The 22,833-nt window shown below is 39.0% G+C and overlaps 1 long non-coding RNA gene across 1 annotated transcript in view; it reads left to right on the forward strand.

Moving 5' to 3' along the window:
• LOC133052275 (uncharacterized) overlaps positions 1–22,407 on the forward strand; it is a 142,193-nt gene extending 119,786 nt beyond the window's left edge. Inside the window, exon 3 of the long non-coding RNA XR_009692020.1 lies at positions 22,377–22,407. This is a non-coding gene — a long non-coding RNA (uncharacterized LOC133052275). The remainder of the gene's footprint in view (positions 1–22,376) is intronic.
• Positions 22,408–22,833: the final 426 nt, after the last annotated feature.

The raw sequence follows: 22,833 nt of genomic DNA on the forward strand, positions 1-22,833 counted from the left end.
CTCTTTGCAACTCCATGGACTGTAGCTGGCTACACTCCTCTGTCCATGGGATTCTCAAGGCAAGAATACTGGAGTGGGTTGTCATTTCCTCCTCCAGGGGATCTTCCTGACCCAGGGATTGAACCTGCATCTCCCGCATTGGCAGGCAGATTCTTTACCTGCTAAGCCATCGGGGACTGGCCAAGAGCCAAACCCTGAAAGATGAGGGCTTGTCATTGACACTTTCTGTCCTCCTTTCAGTGCACTTGTCCCTCTCTTCTTGGTATCTGTCAGGAACTTTGTGTGCATATGCTTTGTCTGAGCTGCCAGGTCCCTTGATGCTGACTCTCAACCCATCCACTGGCCATCCTCAATAGATCTTTCCATCCTAATTATTCTAGTTAAAATCTTCTGATCCTACTTCTGTCATTGACTGTAGTGATAATAGCAGTCTCTAACATGTATGAATCATGTTCAATGTGTGGGGCTCTGCTTTCAAGTATTTGCATGCAGTATATCATTTAATAGGGCTTTACAGGTGGCACAATGGTAAAGAATCCACCTTCCAATGCAAGAGACACAGGAGACTCTGAACTGAACACTGATTGGGGAAGATCCCCTGGAGAAGGAAATGGCAACCTACTCCAGTATCCTTGCCTGGGAAATCCCATGGACAGAAGAGCCTGACAGGTTACAGACCATGGAGTTGCAAAGAGTCAGACACAACTGAGCACATACGCACATGCATCTCATTTAATTCTTACAGTCCTATGGGCAGGCACTCTTATTATGTCCACTTGACAGTGAAAGTCACTCAAGTTCAGAGAGTTTACCTTGTCCACGGTCAACCAATCAGTAAGTGGTAGAGAAAGACTCACATCCAGGTCTTTCTAACACCAACACCCATGTCATATCCGTGTCTGCTAGCTTACGTTACCTCAGAAATACTATGTCAATAACCTGGATCCCATCTGCCTAGTTGCGTGTTACTTTCCTAAATGGGATACACAAGATATGATTCCTCAAGATAAAAAAAAAAGCTCATTTTTACCCCTCCATTTCTTCTTTTCAACTCATGTCATCCAAATGTAGCACATTTTCCCAAGTACCTCCAGAGTTTACACTCACATGTGATCCTTACTATGCCCTAGCTTGGTTAATTCAAACTGAGTGCCACTAAGTTTTCTTAATCTTGCCCTGATAGTCTTTCTGTTGCTCTTTGATATTTCTGTTGCTCTGCTCTCTCAACCAGAACTGCCTGGCATCTGCCCCTACAGTTCTCTTACCAGCTTCTCCTCTTCCTGGTGGCTACTCACTCACAGGAGGGACTCACTTGCTGTCATGCTATCCTTGTGAGGCTGGCAGCACCACTTACATTGGCCCTATTGGATAGATGAGAAAACTGAGGCTCAAGCAGCTTGAATGACCTTCAAGGGCTCACACAATCTCTGTTCCAAGTGGAAGGTCTTCCCTAGTACTATTAGTTTCAAGCAAAAGTAGGTGTTGAGAGTGCCTGAGATATGTGGGGGCTTCTAAACTAGAATTTTGACTTAAAAATCACACTATTTTCTCAGTGATTTTGCTAAAGCACCAGCACTGGAATGGGATAAACTGAGTTAGAGGCCTCTAACAGGCCTCAAATATGTTAATCAACAGGGAGAAGATGAGTTTGTGACTTTAGGCAATATTTAAATATACCAAAGTAAATCACCTGCCACTCTGAGACAAAACCAGGATAAGAGTTGGTAGCTTTTTACAAAATGATCTTATTCTTGGACTGGATCATCCTGATACCCCAATGAACACAAATGTCAAAGGAAAACAGGCAACTAATGATATGTAGACATTGGTTTTGTGAAGAATGAGCTGTTTGGGGGAAAGCCCCATGTTTTCCTCAGTATTTAACTTCACAATATTCTAGAAGTAGCGATTTTAGTTCTCTGAGTTGATGAAGGGTTAGCATGCATGCTTATTCGCTCAGTCATGTCTGACTTTGGCAACCTGATGGACTATAGCCCACCAGGCTCCTCTGTCCATGGGATTTCCCAGGCAAGAATACTTGAGTGGGTTGCCATTTCCTCCTCCAGGGGGGTCTTCCTGACCCAGAGTTTTAACCCTCATCTCCTGCATTGCAAGTGGATTCTTTACCTCTGAGCCATCAGAGGAGCCATGATAAAGGGTTAGTAAATAGGAAATTTGAGAGCAGGTCACACCTAGGAGAAGAAAGAGTGTCTTTCATTTTCTCCTAGATACCAGACACACCTTCCTAGTTAGATTTCTCCATTCAAGAATTTGTTGGAATTCTCTCTGTACATACTTGTTCTATTGCTTGGGAGGTAGCAAAGGTTTAGTAAACAATGGCTGTCTAGGTGGATGAGTGGATGCTGTGTGTTGATTGCTTTTTCTGGATAATCATTCCATGTGTTAGCCTATGCTGTACTTATCAGGGACACTTTAAAGCCAATAATGCTCAAACCCTAGATGGAGTAAACCACTCACATGATGTGGAAAGGCAGGGGAGTTAAGATGATTCTAATAAACTAAAAGTAAAACTTCTCCCTATTACTCAGTACCTTTCAAATAAGGACTTGCTTCCTGCTGAAATGCAAATACCCCTGGGTGAGATGCAAAGTGTGGACCAGAGAGCCTTCCCTGCCTATGCTTCTCAAATTGGCCTCATAAGCAGGATGTACTCAAAGCCAGAGGATAAATAAGCCACATCTTCCTGGAGGGTCCATTTTTACTCCAAGATTTGAGAGATGGGAAGTTAGGAAACTTTAGATAATTTAAACCATCATTTATACATTGAAGCAAATATTAGTATGTGTATGATTGAGCTCGGGCAGCTGTAACAAAATACTATAGGCTGGGTGGCTTCAAAAACAGGAATTCATTTATCACAGCTGAGAAGTCCAAGATCAATGTTCTGGCCAGTTTGATTCCCCAGTAAGGACTCTCTTCCAGATTCATGGGTGACTACCTTCTCACTGTGTCCTCACATAGCAGAGAGAGAAAGCAAGCTTTCTTCTTATGAGGGTACTAATCCCTTCACAAGAGCCCCACCCTCATGAACCCATACAACCCCATGTCCAATACTATCACATTGGGGATATGAATTTGAGGGGTGGACACAATTCAGTCCACAACAATATCTAGTAGAATAAACTGTGAAAGTCACATGTTTTTCTTTTGTTTTACAATAACAGGAGAAAAGAAAATAGTTACAGTTTTGCAACAGATCACTTTGGGTTATACTTCTAATGTCATGGGGGATATTCTTTCCTTTTCTTCTGCCTACGGATGCTTGAGGTGAAGTTTAAGAAGCAGTCAGGGTTGCAAAAGCTGCTCCAATATGAGTGATTCCACTTGGTGTTGTACCCTGAAGAAGCCTTAAGCCTTATGAAACTGTTGGGAATAGTTTATAAGTGGATTGAATAAAATATCTGAGAGGAAACTTTGGTGACCATGAGTAAAAGCAGATTTCATAAGACTGGAAACAGGAAAACACCGAGGGAGAAGGTGAAGAACTGAGAAGATGGGGCTCCTGGTCGTTCTTTTCCCCAGTTTCAGTTTGCTTGGGGGAGGACTGGCCTTCCTGGGACCTCTTTCCCATCTAATTTCCTGATAATTTCAGCTGTACTTCTAAGAAGGTTCTCAGATGAGTCCTAGGGGAAATGGTTAATCACTGGATCCCAACAGGTTTTATTTCTGGGGCTGGAAATGAGGGATATTGGACAAGAATCCTGATGTAATAATCTTGAAACTTTCTACAAAGCACACATGGCCAAGATCACTGAGACTGGAAAGTCCCCTTCTCCAACCTGTATTTAGTAAACAGTATCCAGGGAGCACACATTCCTTCCTTCACATAATGTAACTCAGAATTAAATGCAACTTAAATGATATCTTCCACCTAGTAGTGTATTTAGGATTTCCTGAAGCTTTGCTTTAAAATCTTCCTCGTAGGTGCTCTGGCCTGCCTAACTCATGCTGCTTCTTGATTTATCCAGTTTTCACATCCACTTCCTTTCAGTTCCTTTGCTCCTTTCTCTACTTTCACAGACACCTGCCCCTTTGGTCCCCTGTGCACTTAGAAAGGTCTCTCATTCACATCAGAATGTTTGCTCCGACTTTTCCAACCTAAACCACTGTTTCTTATTTGTTTCATTCACTTAAAATAATTGACACTAGACATATGGTATCCTGTCCACAACTAAGGCTACCTTAGTTCACTTGAAAGAACTGCTTCCTTTATAAAAATCCATTCCTTTAGCAATAATATTAATAATAGCAATGACAGCTGCCATTCAATGAGCACTTGTGTTATATTTCTTTTCACATTTAATCTTGCAAACAACCTTATGTGGCAGGTGTGAAGGTTCTCATTTTAGAGCTGAGGAAACCAAGGCCCAGAAGAACAGACTGGCCTAAGTTTCTGCTAAAGATAGTCCCCTATTTAAAAAAATATCTCTGCTGCTAACTTGGTATAGAGTCATTCCTTGGATATGAAATTAAAAGGTTTAAATTCCTGGGATAGGTAACTGCTTAGCCTCTTTCCAGGAAGGAAAGTATCATCACTGAAGGCACACGTCATGGCATTGGACCGATGTGGGTTTGAATTATGGCCCTGCTGGTTGACTTTGAAAAAGTCACTAATCTCTCTTGATCTGTTTCTTTATCTGTGAAACAGGGACAATAATTCCCATGTAACAGAGTTATTATAAGAACTAAATGAGATGGTATCTGTAAAGTATGAACAGAGTAAATGTTCAATAAATGACAAGCTGTCATTAAAAATCTAAGATTCGGATTAGAAATGATACAGATCCTGCCAAATAAGGAGCAGAGCTTGACTTCCAGCCATTTAAAGAAGTTAATGTATTTTGGAGAAAATACCTCAGGACTCCTGGGAGAACTATGGAAAGATTCACAGTTAAAGTCTGTGTTCTTTCCTTTGAGGAATGAAGCACTGGGTTTAGAAAATAATTTGACCTGGTTTAAGAGTTCTTGCTGTATAATTTGAATAAAGCCCACTTGTGTCAGAGCCCCATCTATCACAGTGTTATGATCAAAGGAAAGCAAGTCCCACATCCAAACTAATCAAAGCACAATTAAAATCTTCACAACAAGCTCTTTCTAAAGTGCCAAAGACCTCACAGAGAACAGAAAGAGTTCTTTAAAATCCCCTTTGCTATTTCCTATACTCTCACTTTTTTCCACACACAGCAGCTGCCTCCAGTTCCCATTTCTCCCCAACTCTGGTTTCCCATGTGGCTCAGCAGTAAAGAATCTGCCTACCAATGCAGGAGACACGAGAGACACAGGTTTGATCCCTGGGTCCAGAAGATGCCCTGGAGAAGGAAATGGCAACCCACTCCAGTATTTTCACCTGGAGAATTCCATGGACAGAGGAGACTGGTGGGCTACCATCTATAGGGTCGCAGAGCCGGTTATGACTGAGCATGCACACAGTCTCCCTAAACCTTTCTCACAAATGGATTCTAAGGAGACTTGTGTCTTTGTCTCCTCCTCTACCCCTTTCCCCTAGATCAGCTCTTTATTTTGTAATTCCACTTACATAGATTCTACATTAAAAAGGACAGCTGAGATGATGCTCTTGATGGCCTGACCACAGCCAGGGAGTGGGAGTTTCTGTGAGGGGAGGGTGGGGGGAAATGTAGATTGGGAGGTAGATTGCAAACACTTATCATTTAACGGCTTCTAGATTTGGAGCAATTTAAGTGAATTGAAATTTTATACTTACTAAAGATATGGCTCTTAAAAGCACCTTTTTCCTCTTTCAGATGGGAATTTAGCATTTCACAGATATGATACCAAAGTTTGAGACTGTGATTTGAGATTGGTGGCTATTTATGTTTTTCAGGAAAAAAAATGTTATATATATTTTAGTAAAAAAAATCTCAAAACCCAGCTGTGGTGGTTGGGGAAGATAATAAGATGGGCTTTGTGTGGTGAGAAGTAGGTAAACCTTTGATTTGGTGCTTCCCAAAATACACATCATCTCATTTAGTCCTCAAAACTCCCCATGAGGTGGATACCATTATTGCCATCCTGCAGGTAAGGAAATAGAGACTTACAGAAAGAAATGAAGTATGCTGCCTAATGTCACTTGGTTTACAAGTGATAAAGTTGGGGCTTGGTGGGATCTAATTAAACTTAAAAGCTTTTGCACAATGAAGGAAACTATAAGCAAGGTGAAAATACAGCCTTCAGAATGGGAGAAAATAATAGCAAATGAAGCAACTGACAAAGAATTAATCTGAAAAATATACAAGCAACTCCTTCAGCTCAATTCCAGAAAAATAAGCGACCCAATTAAAAAATGGGCCAAAGAACTAAACAGACATTTCTCCAAAGAAGACATACAGATGGCTAACAAACACATGAAAATATGCTCGAAATCACTCATTATCAGAGAAATGAACATCAAAACCACAATGAGGTACCATCTCACGCCAGTCAGAATGGCTGCTATCCAAAAGTCTACAAACAATAAATGCTGGAGAAGGTGCAGAGAAAAAGGAACCTTCTTACACTGTTCGTGGGAATGCAAACTAGTACAACCACTATGGAGAACACTGTGGAGAGTCCTTAAAAAACTGGAAATAGAACTGCCATATGACCCAGCAATCCCACTGCTGGGCATACACACCGAGGAAACCAGAACTGAAAGAGACATGTATACCCCAATGTTCATCACAGCACTGTTTATAATAGCCAGGACGTGGAAGCAACCTAGATGCCCATCGGCAGAGGAATGGATAAGAAAACTGTGGTACATATACACAATGGAATATTACTCAGCTATTAAAAAGAATGCATTTGAATCAGTTCTAATGAGGTGGATGAACCTGGAGCCTATTACACAGAGTGAAGTAAGCCAGAAAGAAAAACACCAATACAGTATATTAATGCATATATATGGCATTTAGAAAGATGGTAACGATGACCCTATATGCGAGACAGCAAAAGAGACACAGATGTAAAGAACAGTCTTTTGGACTCTGGGAGAAGGCGAGGGTGGGATGATTTGAGAGAATAGCATTGAAACATGTATATTATCATATGTGAAATAGATCGCCAGTCAGGTTCGATGCATGAGACAGGGTGCTCAGGGCTGGTGCACTGGGATGACCCTGAGGGATGGGATGGGGAGGGAGGTGGGAGAGAGGGTCACGATGGGGAACACATATACACCCATGGCTGACTCATGTGAATGTATGGCAAAAACCACCACAATATTGTAAAGTAATTAGCCTCCAATTAAAATAAATTTAAAAAAAATTTAAATACTAAAAAAAAAAAAAGTTGGGGCTTGGTCCCAGAGTTGTATGACTCCAAAATGACAAGAGGAACAAAGCAAAGTTGCCCATATAGTTCCTCCATCCTCCCGCCACCTCTCTCTCTCTCTCTCTCTCTCTCTCTCTCTCTCAATCCCACCCCCTCCATAGAAAACGCATATCCAATCTGAGACAAGTAGACTGAAAATAGGTATGGTAATTTGAAGGCCAAACCCAGTTATAGAACTTGAAGATGACTTAAGTCTGGCAAGAACAGGAGGAGGAAGAGATTGATTAAGGTACATAGGAACTAGCAAAGGTCATTCAAATGACAAAGTCAAAGATGGATGCCACAATAACAATAATTTATGTACCCACCACTTAGTGCAAGACGTTAAACATTAACAATACATTTGAAGTCCCTGTGTAACCCTGATGCCATTTTAGAGATAATCACTATATTGAATTTGTCTTTTTCATCATTCCCCTCCCCTACAAAATAAAGATAGATTCCAATGGGAAATTTGACAGTACCAACGAGAAAGAGCAGAGAGGCTGAGTAGGTGAGTATTCTCAGTATGGAATTTAGGAAGGAAAGAGATATCAAAAGGAAATTGGGCAAATTCTGAATGCCTTCCATACACCAAGCACTATAATATATATAAGTAAAGCTTATATCATGCTAATAGCTTACTACATATTGTTTATCTCTCAACAGCCTTGTAAAAAAGTTCATCATCATTTTACAGATTTGCTTTCAATTCTTCAGACATGAAAATGCCAAGCACTGGCTATGGTCAAAAAACTGAGACTTGGAGAGATTAGATAATTTATTAATCTACACTAGAGCCTTGAACTCAAGTTTAACTGGTGCTAAGACCCACTTTCCAATACCACACTGGGAAGTTTATAAGTTGAGAAATAAGATAAAACCAATCAAGCCATTCCCAACACTAGTTTTCCTGAAGTTACGTATAACACCCTAACACCATATGTAATCCTAGTGATGGGGATTTTTTTGGTCCTGGTTGGCAAGAGCTCATCTCCCTTCACTGCTTTTTTGGAATTTAGGATAAATAATGTGGAACAGCATGGATGCTGACATCTATAAAATGTGCAAAAGGAACACAGAAGTAGATGATTCAGCAGTGATGAGCAAGGTGATCCACGTGAAGAGTATATAAAGGACTTCTGAGATTCTTGTGTCATTGGCAAACTAATAGGCTGTGTATATTGGAAATTTTATGAGATTTGGCATTTAGGCATATTGTTAATGTGAAAATACTTAAATGATACAGTGAGTTTGAAGCATTATACTACTTCCACATCCACTCTTTCATTGGAGCCTCACAATTTGTTCTTTTGTTTTCCTCTTCAGTGTGCTCTTTATAAGCATAAGACATTATTCCTAAGGAATCTGTCCCATCAACCCACTTTTTCTCACAGTCTACAAATCTTCAGGCCTTCCCAAGTTTTTCTTTTTTTAAAAAAAATTTGCTTCATGATTTTTATTTATTTATTATTTTTGGCTGCACTGGATCAGATCTTCATTGCTGAACATGGGCTTTCTTGGGGTGCTCAGGCTTCTCATTGAAGTGGCTTTTCTTGTTGTGGATCATGGGCTCTAGGACACACGGGCTTCAGTAGTTGTGGCACATGGGCTCAGTAGTTGTGACTCCTGGGCTCTAGAGCAGTCTCAACAGTTGTGGCACAAAGGATTAGTTGCTCCACAGCATGTGGGAACTTCCCAAATCAGGGATCAAACCTTAGTCTCCTGCATTGGCAGGCGGAAACTTAACCACTGAGTCACCAGCTAAACTCCCCAAGTTTTTCTCCTATTCCATGCACACTCCATTTCTGACCAGGCTCCTTAGGGTGACCTTAAAAGAGATGAGTCCTTGTTTCTTCTGTCCTCCTTGTGCACCTTCAGACATTTAATCCCATGCCCCTAGGATTCTGGGCTCTGCAGCCTTCAGAACATTTCTTTTTATTGTGAAACTTGGAAGTTGAAAAATAATCGTGGGTTATCATTGGCTGTAATACATGTTTTCTGTTGCCTGGAAAGTAAATATGGAGTAGCAGCCCTTACAGCAAACCTTCCTGAGAGAAACTAGTTGGAAAGCAGACTTCCTTATGCTGAGGTGAGAAAGTCCCAGAAGTCAAGATAGGGGTGGAGGCAAAGGTAATCAAGGCAGGGAACTCTTCTTTCAGGAACCATTTGACTAGGAATTGAGAATGAAAAATGGTACAAAGTAAGTCCAGCATGTTCCTTTAACCTAGATATCTCTTCAGGGCATACTGAAGAGATGGTTACAGTGAAGGGGCCAGCATGGAACAGTTTGATCCTTAAATGAAGCCCATGGCTACCCTGAATGGTTCAGGGCCTCTCAAATTCTTCCACCTCAGTACCCTAAGGGCAGAACCAGTAGATTTGCCCACCCCTCCCCCATCACTACACTCTACAAGATTAGGGACAAAATCTAAAGCCAGTCTCAAATAGAAAATTTATTTGAAATCTACTGTTTTCTTTTAAAAATACATGTGAATCTGGCATTCCCTCTCTTGTTTATTTCATTTTAATCTTATGCCCCTTTAACCTTTTACCCTCCTTCCCATTTCCTTTCCCCCACATAAGCAACCATTTCATGTGTTTTGGTGTATCTTTTTCTTTGAATTGTTCCAAAATGTATTGTTTTATGTGCACACATTGTAATTTATGAAAATGATATTTATTACATACCTCTTCTCATTTCTTACATTTTTATTTCTCATCATTTTGTATGTAAGAACAACCTGTGCTCTGTGTATACATCTAACCTGACATTACTCACTGAGGCATTACAGTGTGTATATCTAGTGTGTGTATCCACCATATTTTACATGTCTACTTTCCTAGACAAAGATGGAGAAACTCTATACAGTCAGCAAAAACAACACCGGGAGCTGACTGTGGCTCATATCATGAACTCCTTATTGCCAAATTCAGACTGAAGTTGAAGAAAGTGGAGAAAACCACTAGACCATTCAGGTATGACCTAAATCAAATCCCTTATGACTATACAGTGGAAGTGAGAAATAGATTTAAGGGACTAGATCTGATAGACAGAGTGCCTGATGAACTATGAAAGGAAGTCCATGACATTGTACAGGAGATAGGAATCAAGACCATCCCCAAGAAAAAGAAATGCAAAAAAGCAAAATAGCTGTCTGAGGAGGCCTTACAAATAGCTGTGAAAAGCAAAGGAGAAAAGGAAAGATATACCCATTTGAATGCAGAGTTCCAAAGAAGACCAAGGAGAGATAGGAAAGTCTTCCTCAGCCATGAATGCAAAGAAATAGAGGAAAACAATAGAATGGGAAAGACTAGAGATCTCATCAAGAAAATTAGAGATACCAAGGGAACATTTCATGCAAAGATGGGCACAATAAAGGACATAAATGATATGGACCTAACAGAAGCAGAAGCTATTAAGAAGAGGTGGCACGAATACACAGAAGAACTGTACAACAAAGATTTTCATGACCCAGATAATCATGATGGTGTGATCATTCATACTCTCCTAGAGCCAGACATCCTGAAATGTGAAGTCGAATGGCCTTAGGAAGCATCACTAGGAACAAAGCTAGTGGAGGTGATGGAGTTCCAGTTGAGCTATTTCAAATAGAAAGGTGATGCTGTGAAAGTGCTGCATTCAATATTTCAGCAAATTTGGAAAACTCAGCAGTGACCACAGGACTGGAAAAAGTCAGTTTTCATTCCAATCCCTAAGAAAGGCAGTGCCAAAGAATGCTCAAACTACCGCACAATTGCAGTCATCTCACACGCTAGTAAGGTAATGCTCAAAATTCTCCAAGCCAGGCTTCAGCAATACATGAACTGGGAACTTCCAGATGTTCAAGGTGGTTTTAGAAAAGGCAGAGGAACCAGAGATCAAATTGCCAACATCCACTGGATCATCAAAAAAGCAAGAGAGTTCCAGAAAAACATCTATTGACTATGCCAAAGCCTTTGACTGTGTGGATCACAATAAACTGTGGAAAATTCTGAAAGAGATGGGAACACCAGACCACCTGATCTGCCTCTTGAGAAAGCTGTATGCAGGTCGGAAAGCAACAGTTAGAACTGGACATGGAACAACAGACTGGTTCCAAATAGGAAAAGGAATATGTCAAGGCTGTATATTGTCACCCTGCTTATTTAACTTATATGCAGAGTACATCATGAGAAACGCTGGGCTGGAAGAAGCACAGGCTGGAATTAAGATTGCCAGGAGAAATATCAATAACCTCAGATATGCAGATGACACCACCCTCATGGCAGAAAGTGAAGAACTAAAGAGCCTCTTGATGAAGATGAAAGAGGAGAGTGAAAAAGTTGGCTTAAAGCTCAACATTCAGAGAACTAAGATCATGGCATCTGGTCCCATCACTTCATGGCAAATAGATGGGGAAACAGTGGAAACAGTGTCAGACTTTAATTTTTTGGGCTCCAAAATCACTGCAGATGGTGACTGCAGCCATGAAATTAAAAGATGCTCACTCCTTGGAAGGAAAGTTATGACCAACCTAGATAGCATATTAAAAAGCAGAGCCATTACTTTACCAACAAAGGTCCATCTGGTCAAGGCTATGGTTTTTCCAGTGGTCATGTATGGATGTGAGAGTTGGACTGTGAAGAAAGCTGAGCGCTGAAGAATTGATGCTTTTGAACTGTGGTGTTGGAGAAGACTCTTGAGAGTCCCTTGCACTGCAAGGAGATCCAACCAGTCCACCCTAAAGGAAATCAGTCCTGACTATTGACTGGAAGGAGTGATGCTGAAGCTGAAACTCCAATACTTTGGCCACCTGATGCGAGGAGCTGACTCATTTGAAAAGACCCTGATGCTGGGAAAGATTGAGGGCAGGAGGAGCAGGGGACGACAGAGGATGAGATGGTTGGATGACTTCACCGACTTGATGGACATGGGTTTGAGTGAACTCCGGGAGTTGGTGATGGACAGGGAGGCCTGGCGTGCTGTGGTTCATGGGGTCGCAAAGAGTTGGACACGACTGAGTGACTGAACTGAACTGAACTGAACTTTCCCAGAGATGAACACTCAGATTGCTGGCAACTCACTACCTCCCCAGGCAGAGATGCAGGGAACATCTTTGTGCATGTCCCCATATGGACTCATATGAAAATTTATTGGGGGTTATATACCAAGAAGAGAATTGCTGGCCCGTAGAATATGTGTTTTCTTCGTTAGACTATGTTATGCCAGATTGCTCTCCAGAATGGCTACACCAGCTTTTACTCCCACCAGCACTGGAGGAGTGTGGGAGTCTTTTCCCTCAACCCTTCCCACCCTTTGTGTGCATGCTCAGTCCCTTCAGTTTTATCTGACTCTGTGACCCTATGGACTGTAGCCCACCAGGCTCCTCTGTCCATGAGATTCTCCAAGCAAGAATACTGGAGAAGGTTGCCATGCTCTCCTCCAGGGGATCTTCCCAATTCAGGGGTCGAATCCACATCCTGCATTGGCAGGTGGGTTCCTTACGACTAGCACCACCTGGGAAGCCCTCCAACCCTTTAGCAGTATCCAAATTTCTGATTTTTGTCAGCCCAAAATTTGTGATAATCCAGTGAATATTTTGATTTGCATATTTCTGATTATGAATGATTCATGTTTATATTAAATGACCAATCCATAGTAAAGTTGATGCACCAAGAATCAAGAAGGGTTGAGTTACTCTTGTTTCCAAGTTCCCTTCACACACCTGGATCTGCTTCCTGGGTTAGGCACATATCATTTGGGAGAGTACAGTTACTAGCTGTGTGATCTTGGGAAAGTTGCCTTCTTTCTCTGATCTCTACTTCCTCTATAAAGGAAGACTAGACCAGATAATCACACAGCGTCCTTCAAGATCTAACATTTGTGATTTGAATGATGTCATCTTGAACCATCAAACATTGCATTACCCCTTCTGTATTAAATGCTCCCTCAACCAAAAATAAAAGAAAAAATCCGTTCAGTTCATTTTCTATGTGTCAGCAATTTACTCTCCACTAACAGTCCACATCTTTCCCTCCCACTTCTCCCAACCAGGGAAGTAAACTGCCTCTTTACACTTTCTTGCTAGCCTGGAACAGAATGACACCAATTTGTTCCTGCTGTTCTTTATTCTCCTGTACATCATTTGCCCAAATTGTGAACCTATCAAACTTGGCTGCCCCCAGTCAGTACAAGGGGAAGATTTTGAGAAACTTGAGCTTAGCCACATGCCTCTGTAAATATGAAATGCAAAGCAGGCTAATAATATGATATGATAGGCTGGCAGTCCCATGGTACTCATCATTCTTGGCACAAAATAAATGCTATTTATGCCCCTATTTTGCTAGGGGGTGAGGAGAAACAAGTCATTTCTAAGCCTTCCCTGATTCAGAGAAAGAAAATTTTAAAACAATTAAACAAATTCTCTTTAAAATACAGCAATGAACTTCCTTCCCACCTCCCTCCCCATCCCACCCATCTAGGTTGTTACTGAGGCTCATTTTGAGTTCTCTGAGTCATATAGCAAATTCCTGTTGGCTGTCTACCTTATATTTGGTAATATATGTTTCCATGTTGAAGTGCGAGGGGACATAAGTAAACCTGTGGTTGATTCATGTTGATGTTTGGTAGGAACCAAGGCAATATTATAAAGCAATTATCCTTCAATTAAAAATAAATCAAAAAGAAGGGGACAAAATATCCATAAAGTACAGTAATGAAATATTAGGTTGAACCATATGACATTACACTTTTTGTAGGTAAAAGAAAAAACAGTTAAATATCAGCAAATTCATATGGTTCAACCTAGTAGATGTGACATAGTCAAAAGTCTCTTAAAAGTTCCAGAGGGTCATTATCAATGACTTCATTAATACTACTCTCACTCTTTTCCAAGTAAGACTGCCATATATTCTTTACCTGGTAGACATGGCATCAACAGAGCAAACTGTTGCTTTCTTGATGTTGAATGACTGTACTGGGAAGTCTTCTTCCAGTTAGACCATGGGCTCTACCTTTCCAAGAATATTTCGAGTATTTTCAATGTCACTCACTGTAATCCTGCCTCCAGGGCTCTTGTGTGGATCAGATGTGATAGTGTTAGGTAAATTTGTTTATCTAGCATCACTGACTCAGTGGACATGAATTTGAGCAAATGGTGGGAGATAGTGAAGGATGGGAGGCCTGGCGTGCTGCAGTCCATGGGGTCAAAAGAGTTGGACAGAGACTTAGCAACCGAACAACAGTAACAAAACTTGTTAATTTACAGTGTTGTGTTAGTTTCAAGTATAAGGAAAGTGATTCAGCTATGCATATATATGTATTCTTTTTCAAATTATTTTCTATTATAGGTTATTACAAGATACTGAGTTCCCTATGTTATACAGTAGGACCTTCTTGTTTACCTATTTTACATATAGTAGTTTATATCTGTTAATCCCAAACTCCTAAATTTATCCCTCCCCCCACCCTTCCCTCTTTGGTAACCATAACTTTATTTTCTTTGACTTTGAGACTATTTCTGTTTTGTAAATAAGTCCATCTTTTTATCTAGTTTTTTTTTTTAATTTATTTTTTTTATTAGTTGGAGGCTAATTACTTCACAACATTTCAGTGGGTTTTGTCATACATTGATATGAATCAGCCATAGATTTACACTTATTCCCCATCCCGATCCCCCCTCCCACCTCCCTCTCCACCCGATTCTAGTTTTAAAGTCACAAGGCAAGTGCAAGGAATGGGGAGGAGTATCTATTTGTTAAGTATGTGTCAGACATGGTGCTCAGCATTTCACATACACAATCTATTCTAATCTTCACAAATGCCTGAGAAAATCACTTTTATATCCATTGTATAAATGAGGCTCAGGCACGGAGGTTAAATAACTTGCTAAAGGTCACACAGCTAGTAAGTGGGAACATTGAGACTCAAACTCAGGTTTGTCTGACTCCAAAGCTGATCTTTCTGATGTTTTGTTCTGCTTTTTATCACGGTCTTGAATAATTTCTAACAGCTTTATTTGTGGATCATACTTCAACAATGACATTGGAAATTGCTAAAAGGCTCTTGTACCTGAATCAGCTAACCATTGGTTCTCATTGTAATTACATGCAGCACTTACCTTACAAATATTTATTGAGCATCTGTGTATATCAAGCAAAGTATTACCACCAACACTGCTATAAGCAGCCCTCATTTACAAATAGCTTTTTGACTTGGATTTCATTTGGTCACTACCCCCCAGGTTGCCTTCTGCCATGTATTCCAGAACCTATCACAATCTTTCTCAACCCTATATCCCAGAGACTTGGGACTCACTCTGTCTCTCTCTGGAACATTCTTACCCCAGGGCCAAATGTCACTTCATCATAGAGCCCTTCCTTAACCGCTTGATCCAGTGTAGACGTCCCTGTCATTTCTTGTCCCCTATCTTGATTTTCTTCATTGCATTTATCACCATCAGACTTGTTTAAAGTCTATTTTGTTCAACACATATTCCCAACTATCTGGAACAATCCCTGGCACACAGTAGGTGTTCAGTATTTGTTGAGTGATTGAGGAAATAGTTTCCACAATTGAAGGAGATTATGTGTGCCTGTTTATTATGCTATCATCATTTTGATGACTGAAACAAAATATGTATGGTTGGGTTATTATTTAATGTTTGTAATAATGTCAGATCACTTTTGCTAGGAGCTATTTCTTTTTTCTTACTGAAGTACCAATTCTGCAGTTTCTACTTATTCTCTATATGGCTTTTCATTTACCAACTTCTCTAAGTAAGACACTTGAATTACATGGTGAACTCATTATAGCTGATGGGATCTCAACATTCCCCCACCCCACAACTCAGACGTTACCTTAATTACTCTTTATAAAAAGCTCACCTTTTAATATCTACAAAAGATATTTCAGAAACTTTCAAGCCTTGGGTTATTGATTACTGAGAGCCAGATTTCATAAGAACCTATAAATGGGGAACTGAATGAACTTAATACAATTATAATCAGCCCAACAGCAAAAAGCTCACATTAATGCAGTTGTCTTACATTTCGGTTTTCTTACCTACCCCCTAACATACTATTAATGAAAATAAAATCTTCTCACATGTACTTGACTATAAACATCTCAGTATTTAACTGCATAGGAAATAATTTACCACTGTTTCTAAAAAGGGGTGGAAAGTAGTACCATGAGTGCAGTCAAGGAAAGATAACGGTTATTAGACACATTGAATAATAAAGACTGAGTGTGCTGTGTTAGTCACTCAGTTGTGTCCAAGTCATTGAGACCTTATGGACTGTAGCCCACCAGGCTCCTCTGTCTATGGGATTCTACAGCTAAGAATACTGGAGCAGGTAACCATTCCCTTTTCCAGGGGATCTTCCCAACCCAAGGATCGAACCCAGGTCTCCAGCATTGCAGGCATATTCTTTACCCTGAGCCACCAGAGAAGTCCAAGGAAGATTGAGGTTGCTATCAAAATAACATGCACCTCATTGTCCAAATTCAACATTTTGGGTTTGTAAGACCTACTTTCAAGGAGCTATTGCTTCTCTCTATGTACCATGATGACCATTTGCTGGATGGTATTTTCTGGGGTTATATATAGACTCACAAATTGAATATGGAAGCTTTCCTTGGTATAAGAAAAAAAAATGATTAGTGTGCTTTGCCACTCACCTGTTTCTTCTGAAGCTCTTGCCTCCAGATAGCATTTTTATTAAAATATTAAAGGAAACTAATTTTTATTGAATGCCTATAAAAAGAAAGGTATTGGGCTACCTAATTTTATATAAATGGCATCTTATTTAATTCTCCCATAACTCTAGAAGATGCTATTAGGCCCATTTTTGAATGAGGAAATTCACAGACAGAGAGACTAGTAACTTGCTTAAAGTCAAATGTGTAGGTAATATCAGAATTGAGAGTGAATCCAGGTCTTTTGATTCTAAAGTTCCACATTATTTTTCCCATATACTCCCTTGCAAATCATATGTTTCAATAAAATTGAACATTTAAAACATTATTTAAATGAATAAAAACTCCAAGCCACAGTCAGAGAGTGTACCAAGTTATCAATGACTTTAATGCAACCATGTTTTTTCTTCCATCTTAGACTATAATACTTCTTCCAACCCTTAATTTTACAGGCATATGCAGGATTCTGGGGATTGCCAAGTAGTTTGGAATCAAAAGATCTTGAAAGTATAGCTTTTTCTACCTAATTAATAGCTTTGTGGCATTTGTGGTGACTAAATAAGTCTCAGTTTGCTAGGTGAATTCTATATGAAGCTGCTTTTTGTCTCTATAATCCCGCCTAATCAAAACCATCCTTCCCCAACCAATTTCAATATTATGCATCAAAGTAAAATAAGGACATAACATTTTCACTAATGACTTGCCTGAAGTTAAGGTGTTTTCAGTGTTATGGTATAGGAGGTTTCTTAGAATGGTTATATATATATTCCTATTTCCTATTACTAGAGTTTTATAGTCTTATCTAATTTATTTTTATTTTTATGATATTTTCAGTTCACAAAGCAAAGCACATTCAAATTAGCTTTCTCATTTGACCTTTAAGCCAGCTGTGGTGAATAGGTGATTTGCCCAAGGTAACAGTCAAATGATCTGATTAACAGTCTCTTGGTATGTTTCTCCTACCACATATCAGAAAATGAAGACTCTACAGAAAATGATAGCTGATGTGTGTTGAGGGCTAACTATATATTTGGCAGTTTTTTCTTAGCAATATATGTGTGGTGTCTGATTTAATCCTCAAAACAATTATATGAGGTACTTTTATCTGCAACAACTAAGGCACAGAGAGGATAAGGAACTTAATTATGATCACATAGCAAATGAGTAGTAGTTGCTGGATTTCAACCCAGGGAAACTGATTATAACACCCAAACTCTTAGTCAGTATTTGCAACTACACTCCTAATACGTTGAATGCTTGCTAAAACAGGGTATGTGTGCGTGTTAAGTCACGTCAGTCATGTCCGACTCTGTGCAACATGACTGTACTGTACCGTACTGTAGCCCTTCAGGCTCCTTTGTCCATGGAACTGGAGTGGGTTGCCATTCCCTTCTCCAGGGGATCTTCCAGACCCAGGGATCAAACCCGCATCTTTCATGTCTCCTGCATTGACAGGCGGGTTCTTTACCACTAGTACAATCAAGGAAGCTCCTGCTAAGACAGGAGGGTATACATAAAATTTTAGTAAGATCTTCTTATTGCCTAATTTGATTCTCAATTTTTGAGAATCAAAATTGAGATCAATTGAGATTAATTTTGATCTCAAAATTTTTTAAAAATTTAATTTTTAATTTGATTTGTTAATGTCTTGGGATAATTTAATATATGTATAGATCCAATACATCATTTTTATAGATGTGATCATAATCTGCAAGTTTATTTTTCCTTGTTTCTTTCACTTAGTTCTACCTTCTCTTTTCCCCTTTCTATTACATAATCCATGTTATCCTTAGAATATATCATTCCATGTTTTCTCTTGCTCTTATATGTATACACACACATATATGTATAGGAGTTTGCCATTATTTATGGGATCACATTGCACACACTTCTTTGCATCTTGCTTTTCTAATGAAAGATACTTTTTGGAACTCTCTGCCAGTCATCTGGGATAACATTACTATATTAGTTTTACTTGTTACATATTATTCTGTGCAGTGGACATGTGATACTTTATTCAGCCTTCCCTATAGTAGGGGGAATTCTCTACATTTTTAACAAATTTTTGTCTGTATGAACAATGCTGTGATAAACATACTTACTGTTGTTTAGTCACTAAGTCATGTCCAACACTTTGTACATAGAGGATGAGATGGTTGGATGGCATCACCGACTCAATGGACATGAGTTTGAGTATCAGTCCTGGGTGTTCATTGGAAGGACTGATGCTGAAGCTGAAATTCCAGTACTTTGGCCACTTGATGCAAAGAGCTGACTCATTTGAAAAGACCCTGATGCTGGGAAAGATTGAAGGCAGGAGGAGAAGGGGACGACAGAGGATGAGATGGTTGGATGGCATCACCGACTCAGTTGACATGGGTTTGGGTGAACTCCGGGAGTTGGTATGGACAGGGAGGCCTGGCGTGCTACAATCCATGGGGTCGCAGAGAGCCAGACACAACTGAGTGACTGAACTGAGCTGACAGTGGAATAATCTGTAAGGAATGAGGCTGCTGAGTTAAGGAATAATGTTTTCTTTCAATAGATGTCTCTAGATTACTTTCTAAAATAGTTGTAACCCTTCACATTTCCAACAGCAATATATGAGTATTATTGGTCTTTACATTTTGCCAGTATGATAGATTTAAATTATCTCATTTTTACTTAATTTGCATGTCCCTGACTGCTAGTGAACTTTTTTGTCTTTACTCTTCCATGAGTTGATTTTTCATTACCATTGCTTGTTTTTCTATTTGTCATTTTTCATCCAATTTAAAAGAACTGTTTTTTATCAATTGTTATCTGTTCATCAGTAGTTTTAGTTTGTATTTTTTGTTTATATTTTGCTATATAGAAACTTTTAATTTTAAATGATTAAATATTTCTATTTTTGATCTGAAATTTTTAGCTTTCCTAGGTTTCCCATCTATTCTGTAGATTGTAACATACATTAATCTAGCTTTCCCACAAGATTTTGATTGTATTATTCTAGTTATTATTTTATTGTGATAAAATTCACATTCCATAAAATTCTTTTAAACTGTATATATATAATGTTTTCAAAGTTCATCTATATTGTAGTTCATTCCTTTTTATGGCTGAATTAATATTCCACTGTATGGATTTTGTTAATATATGCATAGAACTTTTTCAGTGAACATATTTTCCATTTTCTTGGGTATATATATATATATATAAGTATTTAGAATTGCTAGGTCATATGGTAACTCTTAACCATCATATTTGGAGGAATTGTAAAGTGGTTTTCTAAAGCAGCAGGTTATATATTGTCACCCATCAGCAGTGCACAAAGGTTCCAATTTCTTCACATGTTTGTCAACATTTGTTATTGTCTGTCTTTTTGACAGGCACATCTAATGGATATGAAGTAGCATTTCATTGTGATTTTGATTTGCATTTCCCTGGACAAATGATGTTCAGCATCTTTTCATGTGTTTGTGGTCTTTCTGCATTTTCTTTGGATTAATGTCTATTCAAATCCTTTGACCATATTTTTGTTTATTTTTTAATTGAAGGATAATTGCTTTACATAATTTTGTTGTTTTCTGTCAAACCTCAACATGAATCAGCCATAACTACACCATGTCCCCTCCCTTTTGAGACTCCCTCCCATCTCCCTCACCATCCCACCCCTCTAGGTTGATACAGAACCCCATGTTTGAGTTCCCTGAAACATACAGCAAATTCCCACTGGCTATCTATTTTACATATGGTAATATAAGTTTCCATGTAATTCTCTCCATACATCTCACCCTCTCCTCCCCTTGCCCTATGTCCATAAGTCTGCTCTCTATGTCTGTTTCTCCATTGCTGCCCTGCATAAATTCTTCAGTACCATCTTTCTAGATTCCATATACATGCATTATGATATGATATTTACCTTTCTCTTTCTGACTTACTTCACTCTGTATAATAGGCTCTAGGTTCATCCACCACATTAGAGCTGACTCAAATACATTCTTTTTATGGCTGAGTAACATTCCATTGTGTATATGTACCAAAACTTCCTTATCCATTCATCTGTCAATGGACATCTAGGTTTCTTCCATGTCTTAGCTATTGTAAACAGTGCTGCAATGAACATTGGGGTACACGTGTCTCTTTCAATTCTGGCATTGAGTTATATGAGTTGCTTGTATATTTTGGAAATCAATCCCTCATCAGTTGTTTCATTTGCTATTATTTTCTCCCATTCTGAGGGTTGTCTTTTCATCTTGCTTATAGTTTCCTTTGCTGTGCAAAAGCTTTTAAGTTTAATCAGGTCCCACTTGTTAACTTTTGTTTTTATTTCCATTACTCTAAGAGGTGGATCATAGAGGATCTTGCTTTGATTTATGTCATCGAGTGTTCTGCCTGTGTTTTCCTCTAAGAGTTTAATAGTTTCTGGTCTTACATTTAGGTCTTTAATCGATTTTGAGTTTATCTTTGTGTATGGTATTAGGAAGTGTTCTAATTTCATTTTTTTACATGTAGCTGTCCAGTTTTCCCAGCACCACTTATTGAAGAGGCTGTCTTTGCCCCATTGTGTATTCTTGACTCGTTGGTAAAAAATAAGTTATGCATAGGTGCATGGGTTTATTTCTGGGCTTTCTATCTTTTTCCATTGGTCTATATTTCTGGTTTTGTGCCAGTACCATACTGTCTTGGTGACTGTCACTATGTAGTATAATCTGAAGTCAGGAAGGTTGATTCCTCTAGCTCCATTTTTCTTTCTTAAAACTGCTTTGGCTATTCGGGGTCTTTTGCGTTTCCATATGAGTTGTGAATTTTTTTGTTCTAGTTCTGTAAAAAAAAAATGCCCTTGGTAATTTGATAGGGATCACACTGAATCTTTAGATTGCATTTGGTACTATAGTCATTTTTACAAAAGTTGATTCTTCCTACGCAGGAACATGGAATATCTCTCCATCTGATTATCTCATCTTTGATTTCTTTCATCAGTGTCTTATAATTTTCTGTATACAGTTCTTTTGTCTCCTTAGGTAGGTTTATTCCTAGATATTTTATTCTTTTTGTTGCAATGGTGAATGGGATTGATTCCTTAATTTCTTTTTGGTTTTTCATTGTTAGTATATAGAAATGCAAGTGATTTCTGTGTATTGATTTTGTATCCTGCAACTTTGCTAAGTTCACTGATTAGCTCTACTAATTTTCTGATAGTATCTTTAGGGTTTTCCATGTAAAATATCATGTCATCTGCAAACAGTGAGAGATTTACCTCTTCTTTTCTGATCTGGATTCTTTTTGTTTCTTTTTCTTCTCTGATTGCTGTCACTAGGACTTCCAAAACTATGCTGAATAAAAGTGTTGAGAGTGGATAATCTTGTCTTGTTTCTGATCTTAGGGGGAATGCTTTCAGTTTTTCACCATTGAGAATGTTTGCTGTGGCCTTTACTATGTTGAGGTAGGTTCCTTCTATGTCCATTTTTGGAAGAATTTTAATGATATATGGGTGCTGAATTTTGGCAAAGGCTTTTTCTGCATCTGTTGAGATTATCATGTGGTTTTTATCTTTCAATTTGTTTGTTGTATCACATTAATTTATTTGCATATATTGAAGAATCCTTGACCCCTGGAATAAACCCAACTTAATCATTGTGTGTGAGCTTTTTAATATGTTGTTAAATTCTGTTTGCTAGAATTTTGTTGAGGATTTTTGTATCTATGTTCATCAGTGATACTGGCTTATAGTTTCCTTTTTTTAAAGTGTTGTCTTTGTCTGGTTTGGGGGCTTCCATTGTGACTCGCCTGGTAAAGAATCCACCTGCAGTGCAGGAGACCTGGGTTTGATCCCTGGGTTG

The sequence above is a fragment of the Dama dama genome, chromosome X, assembly GCF_033118175.1.
Source record: "Dama dama isolate Ldn47 chromosome X, ASM3311817v1, whole genome shotgun sequence".
Taxonomy (NCBI): Eukaryota; Metazoa; Chordata; class Mammalia; order Artiodactyla; family Cervidae; genus Dama; species Dama dama.